Source organism: Passer montanus, unplaced genomic scaffold (genome assembly GCF_014805655.1).
Source record: "Passer montanus isolate IOZ18808 unplaced genomic scaffold, ASM1480565v1 scaffold15, whole genome shotgun sequence".
Lineage (NCBI taxonomy): Eukaryota > Metazoa > Chordata > Aves > Passeriformes > Passeridae > Passer > Passer montanus.
Genome location: NW_024362051.1, coordinates 10163757 through 10182292, shown reverse-complemented (window position 1 = coordinate 10182292; position 18536 = coordinate 10163757). Strand labels below are relative to the sequence as shown.

Here is an 18536-nt window from a genome sequence, read left to right as displayed (position 1 = left end):
GTGCCAGCTCTGATGGATGGAGTGATCCCAGTGTCACAGGCTCGTGGGCTGTCACTAACAGCCTGTGCTTCCTCCAAGCAGGATGCCAGGAGGCAAAGCACCAGAGCCCAGGTCACTCCAAGAGCAGGGTCTGTCTGCGTGCTCTCCCACCTCACAAAGCCTCATGAACATCTTATTTCTACACACCAACACGTATATTTTTGCAGATAAGGGGTACAGGGCATCGCAGCAGACAGCTGCTGAAAAGCCACTCCCTTTGGCGCGTAAAATTCAGCGTTTTTTATGGATAAACGAGTCGTGAAACGTTTTGTTCAGGCTATTTAATTCATCAACTGGCTGGACAGCAAATATGCTAGGATGTTAATTTAACAGAATTATTCCCCTCTCAATAAGGTAAATGTTAGATGAAGATCATTAGGCAGGCTGGCAGCCCTGTCATCCTCCTCCTGCCAAACCCACAACACGAAGGAGCTGCTAAAGAGGCTCTGGCAATGTGAAGCTTTATAATCTTCCCTGAGTGGACCCTCCTGCTGCCATGTTTTCTATATTTTTGGAGCTGGTTTAGCTTTGTTCCTTTATCCTGCAGTTTTCATTTGTCTTTCAGAATACCAAAGCTATGATTTCAAAAGTCAAACATCCACATGAAAATCCATCAATACATTCATAGGAAAAACAAAGCCTTCTGCCTAAATGCTGCTCTGCGTGTCACATCACAGCCAGGAACCCTATTCCTGATGTGCTATCGAGTTTATTTGACCATCAAATAAAATAACTTTCACAAATTGGGTTAGTGTTTTTCCCCACAGGAAGTGCCATTACTTATAAGTAGATCTTGGTCTTACAAATGAACTCCATCCTGCCTTAGATAGTTTAAAAATTGGGCCATAGTTTCTGGCAGTTGTGTGGTTAAGGGCTGCATTCTCTTTTGGGGGAAAAAAATTATTATTGGTTCAGATTTAAGCTGAAAATTCATAATGATAAAAATATTTCTTTTTTTTTCCCCACTCCCAACCTCCCAACTCACTACAATGCCGTAAGGAAAACAAAAGTCTACACAGAGGAGAACAAATACTGCAAAAATTGCAACAAGGAACAGTAAGGGAATTCTTGCATGATGCCCGCCTAAAATGATTTGGTCTGCTCCTGGACAGAGAAAAATACAAAGTCCTAATAAGAGAACCACCTAAATTTTTATATTTCCCCCCCAGAAACAATAAAAGAAATCAGAATTGTTGATGATATGATAATGTCTGTGATAACATAACTGCACAATCTTTTCTTGTTCTAGTAGCAGATGGCAGGTATTGAAAAGCACCCCAGACTTCCAGGTTGGAAACACTGTAATTCAACTGAATTGGATCTCATTTCTCATGTCCCATTCACTTATTTCTAGATGTTTTCCTTTGTCTTAACTTTTTAAAGTTTGATAAATTCTTATAACGGGTTTTATTTTCCTGGGCATTCGTGCAGCACCAGTCCAGCACAGCCTCCAGCACACATCCAGTTAAGTGTGTGGGAAGGGGGTGAAAGGATACAGGATAAGCCACATTTATTGCCTTTTCCTGACATTTTTACCCATTCAGATCTCTGTGGGTTCTCAACTCAAACTCATCACTGTCAGATTCATTTCCAAATGCACATAAAGCACTAGGAGGAACATCTGGGTTGTTATTCATCAGTGTTCTTCCCCAACATTAGGAATTCCTCTATGTAACATGGCAGAGCCAAAGCCCTTGTGTTTATTTATCTTCATGAAAGAGCTACTGAAGCATCTCCAAACTCTGTCCCCTCTGGGTCCTGAACAGGCTGACACATCTCCCCCTCATCTCCATTCCATTTTTCTTCAGCTGGGGCTGCATTACGTGGTCATTGTCTCACGTCTGAGCCCACAGCTGTTCCAAGCCTGCCTCTTCCTTGTGGATAGTGCTTTTGTAAAAGAGATAATAAAATCTATTCAGCAGCTCTTAAAAGTCTCCTCACATAAGAAGGCATGTGGGGAAAACAGCCTTTCAAAGCTTTGAAGCTCTGTACCAAAACATCTGTTTAAGTTTCAAGGAGTTTGCAGCCCAGTTCCCAGAGCTCAGTGCTGGAGGCTGAAGAACCCTTCAGAGCTCTGGTACAGCTTTTTTCAAACATCTCCCCACGATGGAACAGAGAGGCTTGAGCTTAAATACAAACTGTAATGCCTCTTCCCATCTCCATGTTTTCAGGGCTCTTTATCTAATTCTTCCAGTAGTTTTTCCTATAAAATCTATTACGATGTCTCAGCAAGAAAGTTTTGAAATTTTTGGGTATCTTCAGTTGGAAAGACAAGGGCCAATGTGCATGTTAGAAAAAAAAAATCACACAGCAGCATTTAAATGGAGCTATTAACCAACATAGTCATCCTAATATTTACCAGTTGTAAAGATGAAAAGTTCACAAGACACACAAGAACATACAATACATACAAAACCACTTCATAAACAGCTGGACCTGACGAGTTCAGAAGTTCATTGAACTTAAATCAATTTACCTAAATTATTGAACTAAAAAAACCTACTGTTTGACCTGGGAAAAACAGAACAGGATACAACCACCATCCTCTCCCAAAATAATCCCAAAACGTGTGGCCCCAGGGCTTCCTGAGCCAGCAGAGGTTGTCTCTCTTCACATGGAAACCACCAGTGTATTTCCCACAGCCACATCTTTCACCTGCAGGAACTTTCAGCTAACAGAATATTCTCCAGAGAGATTTCCAGAAGCAGGTTCTGTGTGAGGAATAGTCTTGATTTGTATTTTTAAACTAATTCGAATTTTTTTATACAATGCTTTCTGATTCTTCAATTATGAAAGAGAATGAACAGTACCCCTATTAGCTTTTTCCATATCATGATTAGCAAACTTTCAACATCATCCTCCCACTGTCACCTCTTTTCCAGCTCTTTTTCCATGCACAAAATTGTTCAGTCATTCCATCCTTTTCTTTAAATTTAAAGCTATTTGTTGAGTCATTTCATCATTTTCTTTAAATTTAAAGCTATTATCACCTGCCTGGCAAAGAATGGTTTGAAATTTGACTTCTCATTGACCAGAAGAAAGAAATATGCAGCTACAGCATATCTAAAAAGAGATAAAATCTTGAGCAGAGCTGGTAAAGGGAGAGCCCAGATTCTTTTGGATCACACCAGAATACCAAAAACCCTTTTCAGGAGGAACATCTCTGCCACAAGGTCTACAATGACACCTCACACCACCATATCCAGCATTACTTTCCACAATTCCCCCCAAAATTATTTGTGCTACATGAGAAATACTTTCCCAGTTCTCTCCTCTTTGACTTTTTCCTTAGAGAAACTCTAGGATGAAAACCCCTATGTTCCTCACACTGCTGAGCTTGGAATTTTTCAACAGCCACAGCTTCAATGAAACAAAAAAACTGATGACATTCTTCACAAAGACCAGAAGACAGAAGTTTAAAAGATTCTCAGTTCAGCTGTCCTTTAAAGTTTCCTCTGCTTTTCCCCTTTAGAGTATTAGCAATTGCTGAGAAGAATTTCTCATGTGGGTAATTTGATTTTTATCCCTGGAGTGGGTGGAAAGGACTAAGAGGATGATTGCTGACCTGACCAAAGGAAAGCTGGGAAGAATTGAACTTCTGCTCCTGGGTACACCACACAAGCAAAACTCAGGGGAAAAATGCTCACCTGTTCAAATTTGCTCAGTAATCACTCAGAACCATTCTCCTTTTTGCAGTCAGGGGATGCTTTGCATTTGCTGATTTCTCTTTCTGTGTGGAATTACATTTTAAAAGGACTACACAAACCATCTCAGAAAGACATTCACCTGCTTGTCAAAGGGTTTGGAATCTTGCAAGGTAGCTTGCACTGAATATCAGGGATTTTGAAGACCACAACACACCATTAGCTCATTTCATTTGATCAGTCACACAAGGCAGTCTCCCAGAGTCCCCCTGTATTAAAGCTCATACCTTCAGTCCAATCAAAAGTCTCCCAGAAAGTCATTCTGTCATGATCTGAGTACATGAAAAGCAAGAAAATGTACAATCAACACACAGTTTCTCTATCCAGGCTTACTCTATCCAGAAGTGTCCAACTTTTAATTTTCCTGTCTTTAATTTGGAGCTGTTGGTTATTCACATGCCTTCCTCCACCAAATTAAAGGCCTGCTATCTGTCCCAGTGATATGCAAAATGGAGCAAAGCCCAGTTCTGCAATTCAGTCTGACAAAGAGAGATAACTTTTCCCTGTCCAACTGGAGCAGCTTCCAAGAGTAGTGGAAAATCACACTTCTAATTCAGCTACACCAATTTATACCAGTAAGAAATAGGAGCTACATAATCTCAGCAGTAGTTTTCAATAAGGGGCTAAAGGATAATGATTTCCAATAATATTTATTAATAAAATGCGTATTATAACAAAGCTGATGTCTAGCACTTATCTCACATTCTTTTTTCTCACCTATCCAGGCTATGTTCATAGTAATGAAACAAATGTTCATTGTCATATTTATGCTCTGCTCAAAATTTCTGCGCTTCCCTACGCCTCTACTCAGCTGTATCTGAATGATGGCAACCAGATGAAGACAACATGATAAAAATAAATCAGAACAGTGCAGAAATGTTCCTTTGGGTTTGGTTTTTCTAAGACTACAAAATGAGTCCCTTCCCTTTGCTTCATCTCCAGTCACCACAGCTAATAAACTGTGCTCTCTCATAAGCAAAGTGATTTCTCTCAGTAGAGAAAGCAGACTATTTCTGCTTTAAAGAGCAAACATTTACACAATCCTCATGGCTCCTAGGATTCCTCACATCACAAGTTTCCTATTTAGAAACCTCCTCCCACATACACACCCCACCAGGCTGTGTCATTGGAAGGGCTTAAAATACAGATTGCCTCCTTCTTTACACAGTCCTGCCCTAACCCTTGCACTCTTCTTAGAGACAAAAGAAATCAGGATTGCTATTTAAATCACACAGCATGCAACACACAGGAGAAAAACTGGGGATTTGAGCCTTTAAGAGGTGATATGGATTTCCCATAAGGTGCAAGGTTTAACTGTGGATGCATCCCACAAGGAAAAGGGAGAGCACAGACAAATCTCTGTTTGGGCACTTTAGAGAAAATTACAACTGTAACACAACCTGGAAATCAAACAGCAGTCTCAGGAAAGCCAGCCTCATATCAGGACACCAGAAATATGAGGACAATTCAACACAGGCTCTCCCCAAATCCCTTCTGGTCAGTGAGGTCTATTTTCACTGCTGTAAGAATACCTAACCCTCAGCAAACAGCAGAAGCCAGTATTTGCTACAACAATTAAAACATCACTAATTACAAAGGAATTCCTAGTAACTGTAGGCTTTTTGGGCTGTACAGCAGCATCTCAGGGCAGATGTCTGAGCAATCCTTCTCTTGTTGCCTGTGGGATGAGAACATTAAACACGAGACTGCTGCAAACATCAGTGTATTAGAACTGCCCGCTACAACAGAAATGAGCAATTGCAAAGAGCCTTTGTCGAGCCATGTGGAGCACTTTCTAATGCTCTAACTGTGTCAGAGGAGCTGACCTGCTTGCATTCCAGCAGGAGTTTGGAGCTGACTTCAAGTCGCACGCAGGAGTTAAGAGAATGAAGCGCCGTGCTGGAGCTGTTTTACAAAAGCAGCCAACAGCGAGGGCTGCTTTTGTTAATATAATCATTATATGAAAAAGATGTCAAATGCTAGCTTTTATGCCAGCTGAAACTTCGTCTTGGGAAAAAGGCTCTTTGAAAGTTGCAATCACTCCAGCTGCCTTCAAACCAAGCATTTTAGACCAAAAGAATCATTTTAGTTTCTTTTTATTTTCCTCTTCACACAAGCCCAATTATTTCCTTGCTACAATATGATGGTTCCACCTCTTCATTTGCTGGAGGATGTCCACTCCACCCAGCACCCACAGCTGTCACACACCCAACCAATACTTCAACATCCATCCAAACCCATTCTTGAAATACCTTCCTGGACTCCCAGCAGGAATTTCCCCATCCAATATCCAGTTCTCACCAGCTTCTGAAATCCTCTCACTCTACAGACTCAATCCTTCCTCCTGCTCCCTGATCCCTCACAAATTACTCCCCTGGACCAACCTTATATAGAAAGCCTTTAAGTCCAAACTCACCTGAAGCATTCAGATAATAGAAAAGCACCTAGGTGTGGATTATTTTATACCTAAGTGAAATGCACAGGGAGATACAGCCAGATGACCACAAGCATAACTTATCTTTAAGCCAGTGTGACAATCAGAAGAAACAGCACAATCAGAATCCCCCACGGCTCCTCCATTAATGTGAGACTTTGCCTACAGCAGCCGTGGAAAATTGCATCAAGGTTTGTATGGTATTTCATATCAGCTGTGGGAGTGATACTGAAGGTCACAGCAAAAGCACTGCAACTGCCACAAGTTCTACTCAGAGCAGCAGAGGAAAAAGCAGCCAAGAAGTTTGTCCAGAAAAGTTTAAAGAAAGCTGCAAGGGATGGAAGAGAATTCTAGAGGAGACTTTAAGCAAGGTGAGGTGTATATGGCAATAAACCCACAGCTCAAAAACCACTCACAGGCATAAGCACTCAGCTTCTCTCTCCTCCCCGTTAAATCACACTGCCCTCCCACAGATGAGAGCTCTGTGCCAGCCAGAGAACAGGCTGGGATGAGTGGGGAGAGATTAACTGCAAACTGAGAAAGAGGAGGATGCTCAAGATAGCAAGCAGCAGCTCTGCAGGGCAAACAGGGAAGAGAAACTGTGCTTAAAAAGCAGATTTAGAGAACTGGGTGGCGAATGTCTAGAGGCACTGGGGCTTGGGACTGCAAACAGATTTCCTAATGGCAGAAGCAATGAGACACACTTTTTTTACACACACAAGCCTTGCTTCTGGGGTGATGAGTCCTCCAGAGCCTCTGACTTCCACAACCCTGAAAACCAGAATTTTCTCTGAGCTTCATTTCTCATTCATAAATCAGAGTAATGATGCCATGTCTAGCTCCTGGAGTCTTCCTGCAAGCAGTACTTCAACTATTGTGAAAACAACGCAAGTATCACTCATGTTACCACAAAGGATACCAAGACAGTCACAACAAGAGGCAGTTCTGGTCTTACCATCTTCAGCAGAAATTAAGTAATTTTCACTAAGAATGAAACACCTCTTTTTCTTCAAACTAAGAAAGTCACATAACTTCAAATCTGTGCCAAGAGAACAGTTCCCACAGTTTAGAAAAAAAATATGTAAATAACTAACAAAATTCACTGGTACCAGCCCAGGCAGAAGCAGACCTGCCCCTGCTTGCTCTGTCCTGAGAGGTGGGACCTACAGGGACTCCTCATGAATACCACAGACCTAAGAAAAACGAACATGCAATGCCCACTGAATCTCTTGACTGCTTTAAAACAGTTCCTCCAGTTTAACCCAGAAGGGTCCTCACACCCCATTTAAAACAACTCATGTGTGTCTTTACAGTAGATAATTCTTCTCTTTTAAAGAGGGAAGTAAATTAAACTCTGAACCCTAATCACATTAATAGCCCTGCCTGACACTATAAATCACTGATGCAGAGTTTCGTTCATGCCCATAAATTACTGACACCATGCCCTCCTGCAGAAGATTCCTTCTCCTTAAAAGCATATTAATATGTTTGCACCCAGTCTCCTTTTTAAATACACTGCCTCACATGTCAGCTTTCCTAGTGCTCTAGGCACCAATTTCAAATTTCATAATCAATGTTATCATTTTACTTGGTGGCAGTAATTTGATTACTTCTCTTGGGTGTGACAGGTATTTGAGGCCATTTCTTTCTGTCTTCATCTCAAATTCCTAATCTTCCTTCCTCCCCTCCTCCCCATAAAACCTGTGCAAAATTGATAAAATAACATCAATAAATCAAGGCTCTTGCATTTTCCCTGAAGTGACTGTATTCCAGATTTCTTCTGTGAAACACAAACAAGGACATAGTTCATCTAGTTAAACATCATGACCAAAAGGGATATAAAATGATGATGATGTTTTGTGGCAGTTATTGCCAGTTTAGTTAATATGACTGACTGCTTTTCCTGTGCAAGCTGTCTCTTCTAGATTACCCTATCTTTGAAATAATCACCACTACCACCTAACATTTAGTAATAATTTACTCCACAGCAGTTGGTATGACAGAGCCCACATCAGCTGAAACAAAATTGCAACATTCAAGGAAAAAAAAATTAATTCACTTTTGTTTCTGACAAGTTCAGAGTCTCTGCTGACCAACCTGTACACTGCACTGTTGAAGTACAATACATTTAGAACTTTTTATATACAGCATCAAAGGAACAGAGTTCAAACCAAAGTTGCCACTTTCTTCCCACTAATTTCAGACACTTTAATGACAGCAAGAACAGGAGGCAAGAAATCTGTGTATTAATCAAATTCTAAAACAGGCTGCAGAAAGATGCCTGCCCATCCCTGAATTTGGCTGATTTCATTAATCACACGATTCTTAAGGACACTTGAAGCCACTTCTATTTCCACAAACATCTGGAGAGACGAAGTGGAATGCAGCTGATAACACCTACTGTGTTTTCTTTCATGGAAAGTTGGGGTTTTTCCCAAGGATAAGTAACTGACTTCTCTCTTCCTCTACCCCCATTAATACAAAGCCTTCCCTAGGCAGGCTGGGGATCATACACACATTCTCTTAGCCAGGGCTGAGTAAAACAGAACTTCTCTGATTTTTTTCCCCCCTTCACACATAATGTTTGGGTGAGATAAAATACTGCATGTGTGATATACAGATTTAGACTATGGAAGCTTAGTACAGTACAGGTGACCTAATTCAAAAGACAAACTTCTATTAAACAGATAATTCAGGGGTTTTTTTCTCCTAACTGCTTTTTGAAGTACCTGATTCAATATATTTAACTTGTGACATCAGATTCCATAAAGCATTCTATTCTCCCTTGAGGTATCTCAGAGCAATCCGATTTTTTTCTGCTGGGCAACCACACTGACATAAGAATTTCTAATAACCTTTTATCTGCAAATATGACGCAATGGTGCTCATTTACAACTGTACAAGGTAAGTCCATGACTGAAACAAAAGTAAATGGACCACACAAGCAAAAGAATTTTCAACTTTCAGATGTTGAATTAGGCCAAAAACAATTGTCTGAACTGTCACATTTAATCATTATTAATTATTTATCCTGTGGGATAAAAATATGTCAAGAGCTTGTTAGGTTGGTAGAACAATTCACATGAAGAACCCCCCCCCATAAGTCAGATGCAGTTTTTTACTCGAAATAGTTGTTCATCTTTCCCAGAAGTCCAAATGCTTATACATGAATCTGGAGAAGGCTGAAGCAGCAGAACACAACTGAACCAAAACTTTTCTTTGAAAAGAGCAATGCACATTCCTGGAATGAATAACTCCTTCTTGTCTGTTCTATTAATTCCTTCTTCTTGACATTCACATTTCTATCATAAATCAGCTGCAATTTTCTTTTCCCACAAGATGAAACCTGTGCTAGTAGACAAGTTCATATTCACTGTGAATTACTGAAGCATCCATGTAGCTTTTTTTCTTGCAGATCATTTTCACAGAAATTCCTTTTAAGCAAGGTAGACGCGAGTTCTTTTACAATGCCACAGCAGCAATTTGTTTTGCTTTTTTCTATTTACTGAGCTAATAAAGACACTCATCAATTAAACATAAAAAGTGATTTTAAATTTAAAACTATCATTCTGACTTCAAGCTACATATATGAAGCTTACATGTTACTTTTGGTCCCACATGGAGCTGAAAAGAAACTGCAGATCTGACCTACAAAGCTGCTTGAAGGAACTATGGCATAACATTCTGCTGCTCTTCAAAACCATCTATTTGTTCAGAGTCCCTTTCAGACTGAGAAGATATTACCATTTTTCCTAAGGCCAACATGTGAGGAATTAAAAAATAAAATAAGAAAACAATATCTCAAACAGTGGTTGGATAGATACTATTGCAAAAATCTATATCCCCACATCCCTATTGCCAGCGTCACAGTTTGTGGAACAGGGAACAATTCAGTATTTCAAAGGAAGCCAATAACCATCATGAGAGCTCCCATGGGCGACATTACTTAATCTGCACTTTCATCTTCCAGAGGAAAAAGGAGCCTACGAGGAAAAACTATTTCCATAAACAAGGGTCTTAAAAGCTGAATTTGGGTACTTCTGTCTAACAATCCTGGTCATGCCCTTCCTCCCCTCAAAACTGGGGAATAATTTAAAGCCAGTGAAAGCTCAAGACTTTGGGAAATGCAGATCTTGGGGAGCACTATATCAAAAGGAGCCAATAGGAAGAGGAATTTCTTTATTTCTGTGTCAGACTCCCTGTGGCTCTGTCAAAGCAGCAGCAGTAACACTTTACACCTTCCAGAGCACGTGCCCCACAACACACCTCACATGAGCTGCTCCATCCCTGCCAGAACAAATGTTCAAGCAGTTTGTTACTCCTCATCCTCCTCTTTGATCATTTCAAAGCTTTGAACAGTAATAGACTGCTGAGGAGAGAGCTACCAGCACGTATCTGCTACAGCTGATATGCAGCACACAGACAGCGTGCAAGGGATCTCCAAGGGAGGAAAAGCAAAAGGAATTTCAGGCATTTCATCCTACAAGGATCAACAAATTCCACAGACAGACTGCAATTGCATGAAATTGTTCTGCAAAAGGGAATATGAGAGGAACAGAAGTTACCTGCAATTTCATAGTTCTCATTGAAATACAACCTATATTTTTACGAGACTGAGGAAAAAGGGCATTATTTGTGTCTATTTGGAAAAGCAAGAAGGGAAGGGAGGAAGATTCTCTTCTGCCAGCTTTGAGACCGGGCAAGTGGCATAGCTAAATAAACAAGGTCTTCAAAAGTATACTGATAGTATTTTAAAACTATAAGCAAAATCTGCATTCCACTGGCAAAGCTGTAAAATGTGCCTGGAGACTACACATGGTGCTCTAATCACACTGGCTCCTCAGAGCTGACCCATAAAAGCCAGAGCAGCTACTGACAGATGAGCTAAAAATTTCTGACTGGCTTTTTGGGGGAACATGCCATGGATTTGTATTTGGAAGCTATTCCAAAACTGTTAGAAGTCATGTAGAATAAACAGCCTTTTGCTCAGCTGCCAACACACCAGCCCAAAAGCTCGACGAGGTGACTTCAGACAGAAACAGAAAGCCTCTGTGTCTCTACCTACCAGAGCTTGCACTAAATTCCCCTCTCTGACAGAGGAGCTTGGTGCCAGGGAAGAACAATGAACTCACAGGCCAAAGGCTCACATCTGCTGCCTGGCTTTGAAATCCTGCCTCGATTTTACAGACTTAAATTGCAAAGGATGCCAGAGCCCAGTGCCACTTGGAGGACCCCACTGAGCACTCTGTGGCCACACAGACCAGCCTGGAGACCTTCACTGCTCAACAGCTCCAGGCTCTGAAGTGCAGCTTCCCACAATGGTCACACTGCCAATGCAAGACCTGAACCTCCAGAAATCTCTTGTAGGTGCACACCTGCTGGAGTTGGAAGGTTCAAGGTGCCTCCAAATGTTAATCAGGAAAATATGAAGACAGGTCACTCCAAAACCCACAAACACAGAATCATAAGAGCCACAGAACAGTCTGGGTTGGAAGGCACCATGAAGATCATCACACCTAGCATGGCAGGGAAACCTTCTGCTAGACCAGGTTGCTCAAAGCCCCATCCAGCCTGGCCTTGAACACTTCCTGGGTTGGGATAACATGCTGCTTTTCTTACTGGAAGGGAGATTAAATACAAAACTATCTCCTGTGTGAGTCTGTCCAGCAGTTTCTGGCAGCTCCCTCTGAAATGGAACCATCAGTGGCAAGGTGTCCCCTCTGCACCCAGGTTTCAGGACCAGGAAAACTTAGTTTCCAAATGAAACACTACGAGCAAGCATGAGCAGCCTTTGAGCTGTGACAGGAAACCAGACACAGGGTAATTCTCGTCTTTATTCACACATCATAGATTGACTGCAGTGATTTCAAACACTTGCCTTTTTTTCTCTGCAATGCATACCATATCATTACCCCCTGAGAGGCCACTTTACACTTGGCTCTCCTGCCTCCTTTCTCCTGCTTTGTTGTATAAAGTTATATGGAAAATAATACCTAAGTGGCTCCGCATCCTGCAGGGAAGTAGCTTAAAACATCACTCAGTCTTTCTGAAAATTTTCATGCCACTGCAAACAAAAAAAAAAAGTCAGTCATTATACCTCAAACTTGACAGTTTCTTTTGGATTGAAAACCATAAATTAAGTAAAAAATATTTATTTATTCAAACACATGGGTTTGCTTTCCACTAAAACACTTCTGACAGCTGCAAAGATGACAGTAACCTGTGATACCTGCTCTGCATCACCCTTGTGGCTGCCTTGTTATTTCTGGAAACCCAAAAGTTACCACCTGAAAAATCAAATCATTCTGTCCTAATTAGAAGCTTCTGAAGACAAACTTCAATTGGGATGTACACTTCCCACACATTAAACACTAATTCAGAAAGCAGGAAGCCCTTCTCAGCATGTCCTTCAGATGAGAGGTTGCAGACTTAAAAACACCAGGTTTAAAACCAAGCTGAAAACTCTGCTGTTTAATAATGAAACACAGCAGTTGCATTGCAGCTTCTAGAGTTCTTCTAGTAATAAACAAAACTCTGACTGCAGCAAGACAGGATTTGAGAAGCTTCCTCACAGCCACCAAGTCTTACAGGACAGGAATTTACCCTCTCAATGCAAATGTGGGGGTGATAAACTCTTTTTCCTCCCACACCTGCTATGACAGGAGTGGGATGTAACTGCATTAAAGCCATCCCAGTCCCTTTCCAGGGATGACACTGTCTTCCAGTCCAGTGATCAACCACACGGTTTGTGAACAATCAGGTCAAACTACCTCAAGTGCCACAGGTTCCCCATGTTCACCTTTGCTGGTGGAAAACAGGAATATCAACTGGGCTGATTTAGCTTTTCTGCAGCAAATTCTCACTGCAAAACAGCACCTCGCAGCCAAGGTCATTCTAAACAATGCAGGTACACTACTGCTGGACATGGAGGAGAAGTGAGCACTTCAGATCCTGTTCCTGTTCTCTGATCATCTAATGCTGCTCATAATGCTAACCTGATCATTTATTAGGGACATGACATGATGTCCATTCTTGGTAGACAAGGCAAGGACTACCAGCAGCCAAAACACTAATTTAAGGACTAATAATAACCTAATTTTCAAAGGCAGTTAGTATTTTCATTTGTGGTAAAACTTCAGTTGCTTGGTACATTTTTCTGCAGAAACAGAACTTGTCTGGAGTAGACTAGGAACTATATATGACCCTATTTGTGGTCTAAATTACTGATGCAAATTTTTCAGAGCAGATATCCAGTGATTCAAGATCAACAATCTGACATTATTTTTGCCTGTGTTCTACCAAAAGCCAAAACAGACTTTGGGACTTTTTGACAGCGTGTGTGGTTTAGGCAGCAAAAGCACTGTGCCCTGAAACCAACAACAGTAACAGTTACATCACATAAGCACAGTTTCTTAGAAACACTTGCACTCTCAATTTTCACCTATTTAAAGGAAAGTGACAAGGCTGTAAGTCTCACAATCAAAGTCCTGGTTTATCATATGGGGACAATTTATTTTTTACCTTCTGTACAAGTGCTTAATAAGGCAACTCCAACATGTACTTTTATTTAATTAAACACAATCTCCTGGTACCAGAATAGAAAACATCTTTAAAACATTGTGTTGCTTCTAGCAGTGTGCAGCTGGAGTTATACAAATTACTGCATCCCCCCGTGCTACTTTCTGATGTGATGTAAACTAGCATAATTCTGAATCCTGTTGATTTACACCAAAGGGTGGCTGATCCACATAGTCCCAAGCTTTCAAAATGTATTTTGACACAGAAATGTATTTGATATGGCCCACCTGAGCAATATCTGAGCCCAGCTACTGTCACTGGGGCAGCAGGTTCCCTCCAGTCCCCTCTCCCTGCCTGCCAGCCCAGCACCACAAGGGTCCCTTTGGGCACCTAAGCCCCGTTTCACAGGAAGCAGTAACTGCTTCATTAAGAGCTTTAATCACTTTAAAATTGCTGGAAGTAGCAAAGGGGGAAAAGCATGTAAGTTCCTCTCTTAAATGTAATTAACAGGTGATGTTCTACTCTTGACTAGAACTACCCAGGCAAAACTTGAAGTTTCCAGGCCCTCCTTGTTCTGATGCCTCAGCTGAAAACTCTGTTTACTCTTTAACTTTTAACTGAGAGGCCCTGAAATATAATCAATGCTCACTTTTGAAACCCTACAATTTTAATTACTGTTTTCAGAAACCCTCTATCACACGTTTTATGTACAATCAATGCTGACCCATAAAGGGAAAGCACTCTCACATTTTGGTATACAATAAGTTTGCTCTTTAAGAAGAACACAATCAATTACTGATCATCTAACTGCCTCTGTGTGCATACCTATTGCTCTTGTTATTGCAGATTAGACATGATTATGTCCTAAGAAAGCAAAAATGCTATATAACTCCACTTCTGATTTGTTCAGTATAAGATTTTATTTATGTTGTTACTTAGGGTGGTAGATTTTTTTTTTAACCTACACAAAGCATTGTTCCCTGTGTAGCAGCTAAGGGGGCAAAAAAAAAATTAATCTTGCAACACCACAATTTGATCAATGTGTTTTGACACTGCTTCCTTCCAAATCATTCTTAATATGCTGAGATCTGAATGCATGTTGACACATCAAGATACAATTCTGTGAGAGTTGTCATGCATTGAAAGAAAACTTTTCATATATGTAAATCTGGTTTTAATATGTTGTAGCAGATCATGCCACGAGAAGCTTGTCATGCCCAGACTTTGAGTGTTACTTTTGATTTCATCATGAGGTGGGGGATCAATCTGCAATCTTTTCAAAGAGGCATTACAAAGTATTAGTGAGAAAATTACTGGCTTTAAACACACAAGAACAATGCTTTCCTAATTAGCACCCATAAAAAAGAGGAATAAAAAGCCCAGTGACAGACACTGAGAGAAAAGATGTGCCAGGACATCCATGTTCTTTAATTTTAGTCCATCAGGAACAGGTTGATAAAATGCTGAAGAAAAAGCCTACCTTAAATCTCTCTTCAAAATCATCAGTTGAATTTTAACAAGTCAAATCAAATATATTTGTACATAAATTGGTGTTATCAGGTACATCTCAGCCAACCTGCTGAAATCAATAGTATTTACTCTTGTCACTCAGAGGAGATGAGCTAATAGGTTCATATTTGGCAATAAAGACATAAAAATAGTAAGCCAAACTTCTTATTCCCCTTTCAAAGGACCTGAAACTGTACATTCCATGCAGGCACATGCGTGGCAGCAGGCTAAAGGACAGCCATCCTGTGGTAATATGCAAACCAGAGATTTGCACAAAAATGGGCAGCTAGACTCAGAAACAGAAAGGATGGGTAAGTACACACAGGTATGGAACACCAAACTTGAGCACAAGCTTTGCACAAATCTTATTACTTAAAAAAATCAGGTCACAAGAGCCAGAGTATTCTCAGAAACAAGGCATAGTTCACAGTAAATACTTCAATATTTTTTGCAGCCCAAATGACATCCAGCTGTGCTTGAAGTCCCATTACTCCCTATCCCTACAAAGTCAAGTACAGCTCAACCAAAGCAGGAGAAAAAAGTCATTTCTCTTCAGAGGAGAAAAGAAAGAAGAAAAAAGAAAAGAGAGCTGAGCAAGCTTCCTCCTTTGAAGGAAGTTTAAGAGTGAAGAGAAGGCAGCAATGGGGTCCTGGGCTGCCTGATCAGCAGGAGCAGAGCACTCCAGAGCCACAGCAGCCTGGCTTGGCTCTGCAGGAATATTCCACTCTTTACCTTCTCCTCTTGCTCCAGCACTGAACCTTGCATGATAATCCCAAGAATTCTCCTTATTTAATAAATGCTTTAAAGTCTATCGATTTGCAGTGACTATGAAAGGTCAAGTCAAAACAAAGCAGGAACATTTTGCAATGCACAGGGCTGCAAAGAAGAAAAGATTTCTAATGAGAGTAAGTGGTTATTGTGCAGATTGAAGAGAAACTTCAGCCAGTCAAATTCATGTCTAGTTACATGGATATAAGCAGAGAGGAATTCCACCTGGGACAAAACTTCAAGCAATATTCTCTGTGCTCTTATCCTGTGTTTTTATTTGCATGCTCAGGAGACAAATTTTAATCTCAAAACCTCAGACATTATTAGTATTTGTTTAAAGGCCAGGAAAGGCTGCTCTAATCTTTCATTGTGACCTCCTGTTCAATACAGACCAGAAGATGGAAGCTAAAAGCTTCACCACCCATCTGAGAGTGGAATGGGGATGAAAAGTGATCCCCTACCATACTCAGGGTATCCCAGGTCAAAACAGGCAATGGCAGGAAAATGAAAAGCAAGTAGGTGTCTGATTTTTAATATCTGTGATATGAAATCTTTCATACAACGTAATTTATGGAACAGTCACATTTTCTTTTTCCAAACTTTCTCATTCCACCCAAACCTACCCACAATGAAAAATGATGATGTGATTAGAAGCATGCTTAATTACTTTCCAGCAATAAAATTTTATGAACCAAATTTTTATCCTAGCCTGTGTATTTTTTATTTATTTTTATATATTCATAAATATTCAAAGCCATTAAGATGATTATTAATTGCAGCAGAATGCAATTAGGTGGCTTTCCACAATAGCAGTCTTTAAAACTGCAATGTGTATCCACTGTTTTTCCAGCACCTGGCTTCAATTATTTAGCTCTTTGAGGATCTCTGTTATCATGATATAATGAATGTTCTGCTTAAATAGCATCGCTACCTGAAAGAAAGAACACTGATCTATTACTGCATTAAGCTCAGCCGTGTAGTGAGTTGTGTCATATGATGAAACCTTACAAAACTGATTACCTGCAGAGCCTCACACTGTTCAAAATGTTAGCAAGTCACATTCTCCTTCTGGCCACAAAGTCGTCATATCTTCCTTCCCCCAAATAATTCCTCTTTAATCTTTTCACAGACTTTTACACCTGTGCGACGTAATTTCCAAACTTATATTTTAAAAGGTGCTGATCCACCCCTCCCATGCACAGTGGATGAAAAAGGGCATGCCTGCAGCAGGGAGAGACCATTTATAAAATTATGGACACTGCACACTATAAAACACCCAAAATCTTGTTAGCAGACTGCCTTTTCAGGAGTTTACTCCTCCAGAAAGGAAAACTCTCTTTGAAGGTCAGCAGCCTGACCTCACTGATGTTTACAGCACTGACTTCCCCAGCAGCCACTTAAGAGATGCTTTCAGCATCTCCTCAGTAAGTGGTGGCAGCCTTCATAAAGGGCAGGATATTGTTACAGCCTGCAAGAGCTCACATTAACTTTTAGCCTAAGTGGTAAATTTTACCTCCAAAATGATCATTTGCTGTTGAAAGCATGGGCTTAAATCATTTTAGCTTCACCTGACCTTGCTCCCACTCCGTGCTCCTCTCTGCCACGCACTCCCGCAGGTGTCAGTGCCCAGCCCTCCTTACACGCCCTCAGCAAGAACTGAAATGCTCATTTAGGAGCGTTTTGCCCAATTACACTGTTGTCCTCTTTATCCAACTTGCTAATGGAGAGGCAAAACTCAGGGTGATGAGGAAAGCAAAAGCAGAGTTCCAGGGCAACGCAGAGGCTGCTGCAGTGAACTCTGAGCAAGGCAGCACACGGAGGGGGATGGCTCCCAGGAGGGGATGCAAGGAAGGCAATTGCCAGCCCTGCACAAAGGCAGCAGCAGCAAGGCACAGGCATTTAGCCTGCACCATTCCCACAACGTGACTGCGTGGGAGACGTGAAATGTGGCAAGTGCTCCTAGAAATCTCCTCAAGGCTCTCTTGGGATTTGGCAGAGTTTTATTGGTTTCTGCTCTGGTAATAGTAAAGCCAGCTGAAGGCACACCTGGGTGCTGGGGAGCACTGGACTTCAAAAATTTACAGCATCAGGGGTGGTGCTGCTCCCTGCATGCAAAACACAACTTGTATTTCTTACCAAAATTCTCAAGACATTTCTCAGCCTCAGCTGTGTAAAAAGCCCTTCTAAGCAGCTCACCTAGCACCGGTTTTCCCTCTGTGAAAAACTGAGACGTTCCTAAAACAGTACCATGTTATACTGCAGTGCTCTCCAACTTTGATCCTGTAATCCCCTGCAAGAGAGGGGACCCTGGCACTGGTGCTCACAGCCTGCTGACAGCACAGGAGCCACTCAGAGAGCTGCAATTTCAGGATTTAAAGAGGTGATTTGGGGAGCCCTGTACATGTACAGAAGGAGAGGGGACTTGTGGTGCTTCACTCTAAATTGAGGAGTAAGTATGTTTTTTTCCTTGTTGTTCAGTCAAAATATACAGATGCAGACCTACTACCTCACCTGAGATTATCATTTTAGGGCTATATAATTTTATCCCAAAAAATCACGTTTCA

The 18536-nt window shown here is 41.0% G+C and overlaps 1 protein-coding gene across 12 annotated transcripts in view; it reads right to left on the bottom strand.

Moving 5' to 3' along the window:
* Positions 1-18536, bottom strand: part of SGCD (sarcoglycan delta) — a 307378-nt gene that overhangs the window by 240263 nt on the left and 48579 nt on the right. For 3 of the 12 annotated variants that reach the window (XM_039701174.1, XM_039701176.1, XM_039701175.1), the window contains one exon: positions 12171-12241. The exons of the other annotated variants lie outside the window; for them this stretch is intronic. The gene's annotated coding sequence lies outside the window, so the exon portion shown is untranslated. The remainder of the gene's footprint in view (positions 1-12170; positions 12242-18536) is intronic. 12 annotated transcript variants of the gene reach the window in all.